General features: G+C 33.1%; 2 non-coding genes across 2 annotated transcripts; both read left to right on the top strand.

The window, feature by feature from the left end:
- The first annotated feature begins 2,480 nt into the window (after positions 1-2,480).
- Positions 2,481-2,587, top strand: LOC128040248 (small nucleolar RNA R71). The gene has a single exon (XR_008194906.1). It is a non-coding gene; the product is annotated as a small nucleolar RNA R71 (small nucleolar RNA).
- A 10,375-nt stretch (positions 2,588-12,962) lies between these two features.
- LOC128040113 (small nucleolar RNA R71) lies at positions 12,963-13,068 on the top strand. Its single transcript, XR_008194773.1, has one exon. It is a non-coding gene; the product is annotated as a small nucleolar RNA R71 (small nucleolar RNA).
- Positions 13,069-14,647: the final 1,579 nt, after the last annotated feature.

Genomic DNA, 14,647 nt, shown 5'->3' with positions numbered 1-14,647 from the left:
CTTCTCTTGATTAGTAGGAGCTACAGCAATCTGGTTGTACCCCGAGTAACCATCTAGAAAATAATAGAAGGTTTTCCCCGCTAGTCTATCTAACATTTGGTTGATAAATGGTAGAGGATGGTCTTTCCTTGTTGCTTTGTTGAGTTTCCAATAGTTCATACAAACCCTCCATCCCATGATAGTACGAGTAGGAATAAGTTTGTTGTTATCATTGCTTACCATGGTGACACCCCCTTTTTTAGGTACACATTGAACAGGCTCACCTAAGAATTATCAAAAATTGGGTAAATAATTCCAACATCTAGCCATTTGATAATCTCAATTTTGAAAACTTCCTTCATAATGGGATTCAGTCTTCTCTATTGCTAAATAGATTTGCCATGGCAACCCTCTAATAATATCTCGCGCATGCAGATTGCTAGACTGATTCCCTTGATATCCGCAATCGTCCACCCCAATGCCTTCTTAGATTTCTTTAAAAATTTCAACAATTGAGCCTCTTGATCTAATGTCAAGGCCGTAGAAATAACTACAGGTAATGTGTTGTTATCTCCTAAGTAAGCGTACTTCAAATGTACTGGCAAAGGCTTCAATTCCAACGTAGGAGGATCTTCCATGGATGGTCGAAGAGGTTTAAAAGAACAGCTTGATAAATTTAGTGATTCGAAACTTCTCCTTGATCCATTCTCAATTTTCTTAGCTTCCATCAGTTCACCAAGCTCTTTAATCATTTCTGCTTTAATAAACTCAAATGAGTCTGCATCATCATTAAAATTATTGTGATAAAATTCTGCAAATTCTTCCTGAACTATTGTGTCAACAATCTAAACAGCATGTCATTCTTCATTTGTATCTGTACACTTTATAGCATCAAAAACATTAAAAGTTATCTGTTGATCATTAACTTTCATAGATAATTCACCTTTTTGTACATCAATTAATGTTCTACCAGTTGTTAGAAAAGGTCTCCCAAGTATGATTGGAACCTCTTTATCAGCCTCACATTCCAGAATAATAACATCTGTTGGAAAAATAAATTCTTCAACTCTTACCAACACGTCTTCTATTTTACCTTCTAGATGTATGTATAAACAATCAGATAATTGTAATGTGACAGTTGTAGGTCTCGCCTTCCCTATTCCCAGCTTCTTGAAAATAGACAAAGGCATTAGATTTATACTTGCACCTAAGTAGCATAATGCTTTGCCTACATAATGGTTTCGAATAAAGTAAGGTATAGTAAAAATTCCTGGATCCTTCAGTTTTGGTGGCAATTTGTTTCTTAGCATTGTTGTGCACCCTTCAGTGAGAGCAACAATTTCAAACTCCCCTAACCTTCTCTTCTTTGATAAGATAACTTTCATGAATTTCACATAGTTGGGCATTTTTCCCATGTTTCCACCAATGGTATGTTGATATGTAATTGCTTCAAGACATCCAAGTATTTCTTGAATTGAAAATCTTAGATTTTGGAAACGCTGAGGAAAAGGTGGCGGTGGCCTTCCTTTCAATTGTTGAGGTTTTTTTGCAGTGGCATTGTTATTGGAAATACAAGATGAATCTACTTCAACATTTTACTGGTTACTCTTTTCTATTGTAGCCTGTTCCGGTACTGGTTCTGAATTCTTCATATTTGTGAAATCTAAATTAATTTCTTAAATAGTGGTATCATTAACAACTCTTGGTAGATGTGTACCACTTTTGAGTATACTGGCTTTGAACTATTCCATCCCTTGATATTGTGAATTTTCGATATCACTTGGCAGTGTTCCTTACGGTCTTGAGCTTAATGCTCTGGCAATTTACCCCACTTGATTCTCTAAATCTCTTAAAGATGCAGCTTGACTTTGAATGATAGCATCATTCTTGGTCATATATTCCTTTAATAGATCTTCCATAGGTGAAGAACTCGAAGTTGAATTTTGCTGAGCATTTTGCTGTGGTATGGGTTGATTGTATCCAGGTGGTGCACTTGCAACATTTTGTCGAATAGCATTGATGGAATTTCCCACCCCTTGATTACTCCAATTGAAATTGGGATGCTAATTCCACACTGGATTATATGTGTTGGAATATGGGTTGTTGCTGCGGTTAAAATTCCCCACATAATAAATTGAGGCTGGATTCAATGGGCTTCATCGAAAACATAATATTCTCCGTAATAAATACATGTTAACTCAGCTGCTTTCATTTCCTATACTGCAATTGGTCTTTTGAGTATTTTAATCATATTCGTTAAAGATGATACTTGAGTTTTTAGGGAAGTAATTGCATCAAGTTCCATTGCTTCAGCAACTCTTCTACCAATCCCTACTCTTTTAGTGGGGTATTGATAATCGTTGTTTGCTATCCTCTCTAGAATTTCATATGCCTCATTATATGATTTATCGAGCAAAGTCCCATTAACAGATGCATCAACCACCATCCTTGTATGCCCATTAAGTCTATTGTAAAACATTTCCATTTGCGTCCAATGTTGAAAACCATGCATTAGGCATTTTCTAATTAACTCATTGAATTACTCCCATGCTTCATGTAATGTTTCATCCTCAGATTGCCTAAAGGACATAAAATCATTCCTCAATTTGACATTCATGGTTGGAGCATTATAACTTAGCAGAAACCTTTGACAAAGTTCATTCCAAGATGTCACCGTTCCTGGTGGTAGTGCATTTAACCATGCTCTGGCATGATCCCGCAATGAATAAGGGAATAACTCCAGTCTCAGGGCATCTTCAAGAACACTTTGATGCCTGAATGAATCACAGACTTTCAAAAAGAGTCTTAAGTGCAACTATAGATCCTCAGTAGGCAACCCACTAAACTGCCTTACAGTTTGTAACATTTGAAACATCATCAGCTTTAACTTAAAATTTTAAGCTTGAATATGCGGCCTAAAAATCCCTGGATTTAGATCATGTAAGATCGGCACTACATGTTCTCTGATGGGTTTGTCTCTATCATCTATTATACAAGAAATATTAGCATCCATTCTATCGTGTTGTAATGGCTCTTCTCTAACTTGATCATTTCTAATTCTTTTCATTTCTCACAATTCTTTTCTCCTTCTTCTCAAGGTTCTTTCAATTTCAGGATCAAAAGAATACCCTTCAATTGCAAAAATATCTCTACTGATGCACCAACATAAATCTTGAAAAGCAAAAAAAAAATCAAAACAACTAATAAAGCTCAACTAATAAAAATTAAAGAGGTAATAACACACTAAATTTTGTAACGACGCCAAAAACTTGTCGCATGTAAATGTGTAATACGAATGTGCAAGTGTACACGTTGAATCAAGTAATAAAGTGATGAGTGAGTATCATCCCCACAGGGATCAGAATTGATTAAAATAATTGGTTATGCTATTACTTATGAAATTTATTAATTAAACTGTGTAAAAGAAACATATGACAAATTGATGAAGAGAATTAATGAATAGATTAACAAAATCAATTATGAGTGAAAAAAATGCTAGGGCAATTGAAATGTTGTGGCAATTCTCAAAGAATAAGTAGGGAGGATTTGTACTGTTGAATGATAAAGGTTGGAATTACTCAGGCTTTATTCTTATACTATAATAATACCATAGCAAAATCTTGACCATTCTACTATTTAAGGATTCACTACTGCAGTCTGCTTCTCTTGAAAGCTAGACTTTGAGCTACCATTCCAAGTTTTTTGGATGTCTACAGAACTCAAGAATGATATCAAGATTGTTCTTCCTTTCCCTGTATAGATCACAACTTCTATATTTAGAGTGTTGCAAACATTTTGTCAAATACTTGCCTGTATCAACTGATAATGATCCAATCTATTTAATCTTTTCATAATTAAATTAGATCTACTAACATACCATACAATCATCTATGTCTAAAACTTTCATGCATGTATTTAAAATAATCACAAAATCGACTGAAACAATAATCTACTCAAAATCATACCATGGCTATTAAAGATAATAAAAATTCACCCAAACAACTGCAGGAAGCTCTTGCTACTCCAGCTTTCACTTTAATAATGAGATTTGATGCAAAACCCAGGGAAGATTTCTCTTACCCTTCCTTGCGTTTATGAGTTTTCTGCTCTGTAAGCTGCTACCCTCTCCTCTTTTTTCTCTGAGATTTTTCATGAGAATTTGATGCAGAGAGAAAAAGTTGCTCTCTAATTCTTCTCTCTCTAAAAATCCTCTTTTCTTTTATTTTCTCTTTCTTCTTTTATAGGGTAGGTCCCTCCCTCTCAGTACGCAGCTTTTGCTTCCTATTTTTTAGGGTGGTTTATCTGGTACAAGTACAACTGGCTGAGAGTGATGTGGACTAAGTGTTGCGTCCTCTTCCTAGAATTTCCATGGCATTCTTGTTGGAAATCCAACTAGCATTTTACTAATTTTCCTACTCTATTCTCTCTTCTCTTTTTCATCCTGTACCTGTTCCTAACCACAAGCAACACATTTCTTCCCCGATAATAAAAGTAACAAATAATAAAATTTATAGCACAATCCAAGCTTTGTTATGCAATGTTCTAAAAATATCCTAAAAATGCAAACATATTTACTTAATTACAAACAATTAATTCACATCAATATCCTTCTTTTTTTAGCTCAGGTAAATTTTGAGGACGATATTCTTTTTAAAGGGGGAGAATTGTAACTCCCTAAAATTGGGCCTAGAAGTTTCGAAGGTAATTTAGGAAATTTAGCTTATATGTGCTTGGAATTTTGTAAGGTTGGTAATCGATAATATTTTCAACAATGGCTATTAGGAAATTAAGTCAATTTCTAAAAATGAGTTTTAAATACTTTTAATTTTAAAAATAGGACTGATTTGTAAAAGAGTCAAAACTGAGAGTTTTTATGAAGCAATTTACCTAGAATTTTAAAATCAACCTAAAAAACCCCCATTCCTCAAATTGTTTTCACAATTGAAACTTTCCTCTTGTGTTCTTGTCGTCCCTTCATTTTCTTTTTCTCCTCCAATTGCTTTTGATCTCCAAATCCAAATCTCTTTTGATTTCCAAAATCCCTTGAACTATAAATCGCCATTGAAACCAAGAAAACACCCCAAAAACCTCACTAATTTAATCTTCTTCTTCAAGAATGGGTTTTCTGAGATTTGCATCAAAACTCATTTTTCCTCCATTAAAGGTAACCATTCATTCTCCTATTAGTTTAAATGATATCTAGTCTCTTCAACTGAATTTTTAGCCATTAAAACGCATGTTTTAACTAAAAGCTGAAAAGTTGGTTGTTAATGGTGAATTTTAAGATTATGGATTAAAATGTGGTTTCAAAGTGTTTTTCAACTTGTTTTAACATGGTTAGAAAGTTTCTAAAGTTATATTGACGTTTTGTTAAGAATTTCTCGAGTTTTAATGAATTTTCGTCATAATGGCCAAAACTTGTCGAAAAATGTCGATACCTTAAAATGTGTAGTTTTGTGTATTTTAAAGATTGGACATTAGCCATAGATGAATATGTAGATGAATGGAATTATTTTCATGTGAAAAGATTAAGTGTAGGCTGAGATATTAAAATTTAAAGCTTTTCATGTTAAAGGTTTCGGTTAATAATGATTGTAGCTTAGGCTATTGTGTTTTATTGTTTAAGGTGAGTCGATGGATGATTTTTGATTGTGTGTTTGTTTGGTTTGTCTTGTTAAAGTGTCGAAGTCAATAGGACCTTTAACGAGAAAAGACAAAGGCAAAGGGAAGCTTGTCTGAGCTTTCGGCTTTTTGGTGGAAGCGTATTTCTGGTGGGTGTTTTGGAATAGTTGCTCATAGATGATTCATTGTGTAATTAAAAATTTATAGGTAGCCTAAACCCCTACTCTAAATTTCGAGAGTAAGTTTTCTCACAGTTATGATAAAATGTGATATAGGTATGCTTGTGAAACTGTGAAATTATAAACATATATGAGATGCTATGACATATGCTATAAGCTTATGATGACTGATGTGAAAGTGAATATAAGGGTGTGTTGTTCATGCCATGTGAAGTAAATATGTGGGTATGTTATTCATGCCATGTGACAGTGATTCTATTGTGCTACTAATGTGAATATGTAGTAGATATGTGTGGAAATTTGATAAGTAAATATGTGATAATAATATGGATATTTTGGCCTTATGGTCTTATGAGATCGTTGGATATAGTTGACATGCCATAGGATTGTGATTACTCATCTTTGTGTTGTAATATCTGGGGCGTTGAGGCGTAGGGACAGTTTTTGGAGAGATAAAAGAATGTGAGTCAAGCTCCATTCACCGGGATATGTGTTTGGTGTGTTGGAGAGTGTTAGCTATATGCTTCACTTATGGGACATGTTTAACTCTTTGAGTCATTTTGGTGTGTTGGAGATCCAAGTATCCAATATGTGGTGATAGAGTCCACTTTATGTTTCATAATCTCAAGAGCCAAACTATCATAAAACATGACTAAAAGTGAGTAAATGTGATTAATATGTGTTGTAATATATGTTAAAATATTCATGTGATTAGTGTGGAAATATTCATGAAAGATGATTAAACGTGTAAAATATGACATAAGAGTAGAAGATGTTATGATTATGTTGCATGTATGCTTTGTTGATGCATAACGACTTGGTAAGCTCACCCACTCCTTTTCGGTATCGATACCTACGTAACAGTTTTGGGAAATTTTGCTAAGTGGATCTAATGCAAGTTTAGTACTTACTTTATGTTTATTTAATGAATGATTGACATGTTTTATCGATAAAAAGTAAATGTATGACATACAATTCATGTGAATGCTATGTTAATAAATACAACAACAACAACAACAACAACAACAACAACAACAACAACAACAACAACAACAACAACAAAAGATTCATGTGTAATAACATGACAATTTGATATGAACATGATGCGAGACGGTGGTGTAGCGTCCTAGTATTCGAGCTCGACAGCCGGGCTGGGTATAGGATGTTACATTTGGGGTAGGGAAATTTTGACTTAAAGGTTGAAAAATACAATAAAAAGTTGTATTTATGCCTAGGGTTCAAGGGTATGCAAAACTTAATTATTTTGCAAGGGAAAAGATTTGAACTTAAGACCTTAATATAATTTCCATGTTTTTTCATATTTCCTTTAGCCACTAGGCTATTTCCTCATTATTTAAATAATTTTGCAATAATTATTTTAAAAACAAGGCGTGTCACATATTAAGGTTTGATGCAAAATTTGCAAAATAATAAAAATGATGCAAGAGAAGGGACTTAAATTTGGGTTTTAAGGAACATTTCACTAACACTTAACCAACAAACCAATACATCATTTACTTCTTAAAAATGCACAGATAATTTTAAAAATTTAGGACATAACCACTCTCTCTCGATTCACAAACCTAATTCTATTAGTCCTTGATTTTTGAAATGTTGCAAAATATATGAATTATAAATATTCGATTTCAAATTTGATTCTACTTTCTCATTGTTATTCGAATTGTATTATTTATAATTATTATTGATTATAATTACATTTATTATTTTATAAAAACGCATAACGTAAAGGAAGTACCAATATTGGATTATTTACTAAGTAGCAATTTGCCCATTGTGTTCTCTTATTTATCATCATTTCATGTTACAATATGCGCTTTGTCAGGTTATGACTCAGTCACTAACCAAGAATTCTCTCACCTTTTTGGTTTACCTAATTTTTTACAAATTAAATATTATTGCAAAATGCAAACCCCACTTTTTATCTCAAAATTCAACAATGTCCTTTTATCTCCAAGTCTCCATCTTTGTCTTTTATATCCATCTCACTTTTTACAACTCAAACATTACAGATAAAAGTAAATTTTATCAATACAGACATCATAAGTTAAAAATTCTTACAACTTTGAATTGTAAGATGATTACTCTGATCAATACGCTAACAATAAAATTACTTTTATTCATTCCCTTTTGTTCTGATTAAATATTTTATAAATTTTTATTTTGATAATTAATTTCAATAAATAATAAAATATTCTTTTATTTTACCGGTTTATCTAGAAGATCAAACATGTCATTAATTCTTGATTCATGGTTTCTTTAAAAAAATTCCATTCCATCCCATTTCGAATATTCATATTCTTATTATCTATAGCATATGTGGTAGTAGGCATATAATTAAATTGTAAATATAGCATATACTAACGGCTAATTGGAAAATGCATGTTGACTGATGACTAATGTGTCATCCCGCATATGGCATTTGTTTATGGAATCGTCCCACATATACTTAGGTAGGCTTACGTCCATAAAGTAGACATTAATGCTTCTTTTCCTTTTTTTTTGTTCAAACACATTAATGCCTTAATAATAAAGGGAAAACAAAACATGTATTGTTGAACAAAACAAAAGTATAGTAATGTTTAAAGTTGAAAAGTGAAAATTGTAGTAAGTGGCTTTTATTTCTTTGGGATTGAATTTTGCCTTCTAACAAGTCCATGTGCGTATCCATTCCCATCAAAACTTTGATTTTTTTTTAAATATTTGATTTCATTATCGGTGTATAAGTTCCTTATATCAACCGTTATTAAATGAAGCAAAAATATAGAGGACTTGTAAATAAATACTAATAATTTTATTTAAACATAATTAAACATTAAACCTAACTATTATAAATAAAAATTGATAACTCTCGAATTTAGAATTTTAGGTTTAAGGTCTAAGTTTTAAGTTCTCACGTTTAAGGTTCTAAAATTTATTTATAATTAATTATATGTAAATAAAATTATTAGTATTTAATTATAATTAAATTAAGTTGTTACTATTTTTTTTATTTAATGATGAGGTGACATATTATTATTCACTCATGATGCATGAGACTTTGCACCAACATTATATCAAATTTTCTCCTTTATGTTTTAGAAAAAATTCCTAAAGTAAGGTTACCATTATTAATTAATAATTTGAATTATTTTTTAGTATTATTATATTTTATGGGAAATATACATTTTAGAATATGTTTTTAGGGCCGAGATGCTATACATGTAAATTAAAGTATTACCCTAAACTCGATATTCTTAAATGTCAAGATATTCTTAAAAAATTAACTTTTCCATAAAAAATATAATAATACAACATCAATATTGTCACATCCCAAAAACCGGGTTAGTGAAACTAAGAGTGGTTACATCCCGTTTTTGAGTTAAGATTGTGAAAATTTTGTCAAGTGAATTGACTTGCTTTAGTGGTTAAGTGTTGTGCTTGTGTGTGAGAGGTTCTGAGTTTGAATCATTTTCCTTTCATTTTTGTTATTCTTGCCTAAACCCCTTATCTTTGACTATCTAGCTTAAAAATTCATTTCGCTCAATTGTTAGAAATAATGAGCTTGTTGGTTCAGTGGTAAGGCCTTAACTTTTTCAGGGGTCCCATGTTTGAATCTTGTGTGATATCATTTAAAAAAAACACAAAAGGTCCCTCCCTATTTGTCGTTCCCCACTTTCTCCATTGTTTCCCATTTTGTTTTTCCCCCTTATTTCTTGAACATTAGTTTTGCTTTTGCTGTTGAAATTTCTTTGTCAATTCTTTTTCTCAATTTTCCTTATTTGATTTCTATAGATTTTCTTCCTCCGTCGTAGTGTTTTGGGTGCTATTCTCTTTTTGTTAACTATCATTATTTCTGTCACTTTACTGCTTCTTCATTTTCAATTTGACTTAACATGTATTAGTGCCATTTTTCATTTTGGCCAGTGTTAATCGTGGGTGGTAAGGATTTTTTTAAGTTTGGTATTTTGCTGAAGGGTTTTACATTTTTGGATGGGGAACTTGCTATATTATGGTTTAATTTTGGTTCTATTTAGGTGGAAGTTTGGAGACGAATATTCCACCATGGAATTGATTGTCGTTAGCTGCTGTTTGTGCAAGGGTAAGTGTTTGTTCGTCGTTGTTAGGGGCTGATTTTTCTGTAATTAGCTTCGATTGCCTTTGATTGTGATAAATTAGTGAATCGGATTTGGTAAAATCATGCTAATTAATCTTTTTGACATTGTCGTTTAGAAGTCTCTAAGTGTGTCGTAGCAACGTGTATTAGAAAACGATCAGGTGTGTATCAAAAAACTTAAAAAATAGCGAACGACGCGATGCCGAAAAGTGCACTGTCGACGTCACACGGCCGTATGGCAGACTACATAAGCCACACGGCTATGTGTCAGATTGTGTGTGTCACACGGTCTGGGTTATTTGGGCAATGTGGCTGTATGTGTCAGATTTGATGTGTAGCAGAATGTGTAGGAAATTTTCTAAAAAATCTTCATTATGTTTTTTCTAAAAAATACTGCATTGACATAATGATGCATTCTCAGTTCTAGTCAATTGATCGTTAGAAAATTCTCTGCAATACTTTGATTTGTTTATTGTGTTATGTGTGTTCTCTATTTAAGTTTAGTTACACGCCAAGCTTGTTAGCTCACCCTTTTGTTTTACCCTCTCAAGTATTCAGAAATCATAAGATCGGTAGGCGTACGGAAGCTTAGATTGGGTTCTTGGTTAATTAAATAAGATAGTTTAAGTTTTTAACTATTTTGGAATTTTTGGACGGTAACTTTGTTTTTGGCCTTTATTTTGGTTTTTGTTCTATTTGTCAGATTTTTGTATTTTTAACGTTAAACTGCAAAATGGTATTTCTCCCAATTAAGGACAAGATTTGTCTCTTCGCATCTTTTTAGTACCTTAGCTAAACGACTCAAACAAACATCATAAGTATTACCAAAAACAGAAAACCATCCATGAATACCTCAACAAAATTTAATACCATATCAGTAAATATTGCCATCATGCATCGCTGAAATGTAGTAGGTGCAATACAAAAACCAAAAGGCATTCGCCTAAAAGCAAACGTATCGTACGGGCAAGTAAAAGTCATTTTCCATTGGTCTTTCGGGGCTGCAACTATTTGATTATGTCTCGAATATCCATTTAAAAAACCAGTAATATTCGTTACCTACCAGTCGGTCTAACATCTGATCCATAAAAAGGTAGCGGAAAATGGTCCTTCCGCTTGGCTTTGTTCAATTTTTTGTAGCCAATACAAATTCTCCAACCTATGATCATCCTTGTCAGGATTAACTCATTACGTTTATTCTCAATAATCGTGATTTCACCTTTCTTTGGTACACACTGTACCAGACTTACCCATGAATTATCTGAAATGGGGTAGATAATTCCCTCATCTAACCACTTGATAACTTCCTTTCAAACTACCTCTTTAATTATTGGATTGAGTCTCCTTTGCTCATTGATTCTACCTCTTTCACCCTCCTCTAGGATAATTTTGTGCATACAGAAGGACGTGTTTATTCCTAGAATATTAGTTATAGTCCAACCAATCGCCTTTTTAAATTTCTTTAAAATTTCAATCAGCTGCTCCTCTTGGTGTTTCGTTAGTTCTGCTACTAACGGTCTCCCCAGGATGATCGGCACTTCTTTATCTACATCAAAATCTAAGGCAATGAAATCAGCAAGAAAAATAAACTATCTACACGTACCAGAACATCCTCTATTTTTCCTTCTAGGTATGCTAAAAATCGATCCGCCAGTTGAAGTGTCACAATTGTGGATTTTACTTCACCTACCCCCAACATCTTGAAAATAGACTTGGGCATCAAGTTAATGCTTGCCCCTAGATCGCATAAAGCTTTACCATGGTAAGATTCTCCAATATTACAGGGTATAGTAAAGCTTACAGGGTCCTTCATTTTCTGAGGTAGTTTGTTCTATATGAACACATTGCACTCCTTCGTTAGTGCTACAGTCTCGTACTCACTGAGTCTCTTCTTCTTATACAGAATGTCCTTCATGAACCTGACATAGTTGGGCATTTTTTTCTAAAGTCTCCACCAATGGTATATTGATGTGAAGTTGCTTTGGAACATCCAAAAACTTCTTGAATTGCACCTCTTGTTTCCACGTATGTGGCTAGATTTTTGTGGATATGGAGGTGATGAAAATTTGGCTTGGACTAGACAACTTTTCTAAGGAGATAAATATGTATCTAAAGAAGATATTAGCTTATCAAAATTCACTAGTTTAGATTTTACCTCATCAAACTTTATAAGTTCTAGCTACTCTGAGACATGAACTTCAACTATTAGTTGACTTTCCTCCTTCTCAATAGATCCATCTTCAACCACTACTTCCTTGAGTTCCAAAGTCTTACCACTCCGTAAAGAAACTACCTTGTAATCTTCCTTACCCAAATTTCTTGGATTTTCTGTATCGTTCGGCAAGGCTCCTTGCAATCTATTATGAAGCTCTGTAGCTAACTGACCCATTTGGTTCTCAAAATTTTTCAACGTTGTTTCTTGCCTTTGGATTAACGCGTCATTATTTTCCATGTACACCTTCAACAAATTCTCCAAATTGTTAGATGATTCAACTTGTGGTGGTTTTTAAACTTGTTGATTAAACCCTTGGGATTGATTTGGTCTATACTGCATATGGGTGTTGTTCGGTCTTCCTCCTTGGTTACTCCAAGAAAATTTTGGATGGTTTCATCATGAAAGGTTGTAAAAATTGGACTATGGTCCTTGTCCACTTCTATTTTGGTGTTGATTCCTTACCTAGTAAACAGACTCAGGATTTTATGGACAGGTCTCGAAAGAATGGCTATCCCCACAATATATGCAGGAAACAATATTGAATTGACTCAGTGGCTGAGCTGTAACATGATTAAAATCGTTATTAGTAAACAATTTCAGCATTGAAGAGATAGAATATACCTGGGCTGAGAGTGAAGTGAGGGCATCTACTTCATGCACTCTAGCTACTCATCTTCTTAACATTGATCGATTTGTCGGCCACTGGTAATTCTTACTGGCTATTCTTTCGATGATCTCGTAAGCCTAATTATAAGACTTTGACAAGAGAGCACCATTCGTAAAAGCATCTACCACCAACCTTGTGTGTGCGTTGAGACCATTATAAAACGCCTCCAATTGGATGCAATGTGGAATCCCGTGGTGAGGAAATCTACAAAGTAACTCCTAGAATCTTTCCTATGCCTTATATAGGGACTCATCATCCATTTGCTGAAAAATAGTGATCTCATTTCGCAACTTAACATTTTTGCTAGGTGGGAAATATTTTACCAAAAAGCACTCAACTAATTCTTGCAAAGTTGAAATTGAATGTGGTGGCAACAAATTAAGTCATGCTTGTGCTAGATCTTGATCTTGCAATGAGTATGGAAAAAACTTCAACCTAAATGTGTCTTCAATTACACCAACTATCTTAAAAGAATTGCTCACCTCCATGAATAGTCCAGCGTGAAGGTATGGATCTTCTGTGGGCATTCCACTAAATTGGCCCATTATTTGAAGCATCACAAGCTTCAGTTCAAACTATGATGCCTCAATCTCCGGTCTCCTAATTGTCAGATTTAACTCATTAAAAAGGGGCACAACGTACTACCTTATAGCTTGATCCCTATCATTAGCAATAAGGATTGGATTGTGAACATTAGCGGCTCCATTCCCTTGAACATCATTTTGATTTCCAAGGTCCATTTTCGCAGATTGTCTTTGGGCGAATCTTTCTTGTATTCTTTGTCTAAATGTCTAATCGATTTTAGGGTCTACAAGTAATAAATCGATGATTCAATCTATGTTCATAAACACCTAAGAATAAAATCACAAAAAAAATAAAGAATAACAAATAAAAAATTTAATTAGTAAATTTAGAATTAAAATAGAAAAATAAAAACCAAATTGCAAAGAATAATTTCAGAACAATGATTAAGGCAATAGTCCTTGACAACAGTGCCAAAAACTTGTAACGATGGGGTTTGTGCAAGTGTACACAGTCGTTATCAAGCAATAAGTATAAGAGTTATCGTCTCCACAGGGACTGTATATGTTAATCAATATTTTGCAAACTTAATATTAACAATTTGTTAAGAAAAACACAATAATTTTGATTCGTTGATGTTAAGTAAAATAATTACCTAGATGCAAGTTAACCTAAATGCAAATGAAATGAACAATTAAAATGTATAAGGTGGATTTAGCAGCAGAATTCAAAATATTTCAAAAACGAAGACATGAATAGGCTAGAATAATTACATCATTTAACTTAGTTCATTTTCATCATGTTCATAATATTCCCAAAAATATTCCATGGCAACTCGATCTTTCATTAACTTTGAAACCAATATTAAGTCCTTTCGGAATCTTTTACTTAGAAAAACATGCATACTACCATGATCATATTTAACTAAGGGTTTCTTAGAGTTTATGTGAAGCAACAGGGACAAATCAAGTTTGAAACAATTTAATCACAATACCCTAAAAGTTATGCAAGGTAATAGAGTTCTCCTGAGTTATTACGAGCCTTTAATCTAATCAGATCATGATCTAAATTAAGCATGCACCTTCCAATTATTGCGTCCATTAATCGCCATCTGGCCAGGACTGATCGACTAATTTTAATGCATCAAATCACATATTAATGAATGAAATACATGAATGATTTTAATTGAAAGCATGAACGATTGAGGCACAAAACATCATGAAAATAATTCAAATAAACTTCATCAAATTAATGTAATCATTCTAGCTAAACAAAATTAAGCTATCACCTTTAATGAAAAAACATCAAAGCAAATTGCAAACATGTTGAACAACAATAAAGATTAAGGA

This window comes from Gossypium raimondii, chromosome 3 (assembly GCF_025698545.1).
Source record: "Gossypium raimondii isolate GPD5lz chromosome 3, ASM2569854v1, whole genome shotgun sequence".
NCBI lineage: Eukaryota > Viridiplantae > Streptophyta > Magnoliopsida > Malvales > Malvaceae > Gossypium > Gossypium raimondii.
Note: the sequence above shows the minus strand (reverse complement) of the source record. Positions and strands in the feature narration are given on the sequence as shown.